This window comes from Pristiophorus japonicus, unplaced genomic scaffold (genome assembly GCF_044704955.1).
Source record: "Pristiophorus japonicus isolate sPriJap1 unplaced genomic scaffold, sPriJap1.hap1 HAP1_SCAFFOLD_91, whole genome shotgun sequence".
NCBI lineage: Eukaryota > Metazoa > Chordata > Chondrichthyes > Pristiophoridae > Pristiophorus > Pristiophorus japonicus.
The window spans coordinates 1,766,537-1,767,537 of record NW_027254835.1 but is presented as its reverse complement, the minus strand read 5'-3'; the positions used below and the strand labels follow the sequence as shown (position 1 = coordinate 1,767,537).

Below are 1,001 nucleotides of genomic sequence, written 5' to 3'. Positions count from 1 at the left end.
CAGGATATTCGGCCCATAGTACCTAATATTCCGCCCATAGTACAAGAGTAAGGAAGTCTTGCTCCAAATGTACAGGGCCCTGGTGAGACCACACCTGGAGTACTGCGCACAGTTTTGGTCTACTTATCTGAGGAAGGATACACTTGCCTTGGAGGTGGTACAACGGAGGTTCACCAGATTGATTCCTGGGATGAGAGGACTGTCCTATGGTGAGAGATTGTGTCGAATGGGCCGATACTCTCCGGAGTTTAGAAGAATGAGAGGTGATCTCATTGAAACAGACAATATTCTGAAGGGGATTGACAGAGTAAATGTTGAGAAGCCCGGCTAGCTCAGTCGGTAGAGCATGAGACTCTTAATCTCAGGGTCGTGGGTTCGAGCCTCACGTTGGGCGATTACTTTTCATTAAACTTTTATATTGCTTTCGCGGGTCAATATCATTAATGAACCCATGATCTTCTTTTGCACAATGATAAAAATGCGAACTGAGGGAGAATTGATAATTTAATGAAATTATCATTAAATTATCATAATTTAATGAAAGCAGCGCCTCAGACCGCTCGGCCGTCCTTACTGTTAGATGCTCCAGTTGCAAGTTATTACTCTGGAAATTTTCAGTCCGGGTGCTTGTTCAGGGCTGCTTCAGCACAGAGGGAGCTCACTGGTCAGCTCCCCTCTGTTGGAAATGCTTTGCCAGAGGTTTCCGTAGTGTAGTGGTTGTCACGTTTGCTTTATACGTGTAAGGTCCCTGGTTCGATCCCAACTGGGAGCATTATGTTTAAACTTGCTGTGGATGAACAAACTGAGCCGAGTTTCGTCTCCGAGCAAATGCTGCCTGACCTGCTGAGATTTCCAGCATTTATTGATTGAAGTATCAACTCTCCCTCAGTTAAAATTTCTTTCATTGTGCAAAAGAAGGTGATGGGTTAATTAATGATGCTATCCCGTGAAAGCAACACAAAAGTTTAACAAATAAACATATGGTGACTGGCAGGTGAGCG

General features: G+C 44.4%; 1 non-coding gene across 1 annotated transcript; it reads left to right on the top strand.

Annotated features, from left to right (window-relative positions):
• The first annotated feature begins 321 nt into the window (after positions 1–321).
• trnak-cuu (transfer RNA lysine (anticodon CUU)) lies at positions 322–394 on the top strand. Its single transcript has one exon. It is a non-coding gene; the product is annotated as a tRNA-Lys (tRNA).
• The last annotated feature ends 607 nt before the right edge of the window (positions 395–1,001 follow it).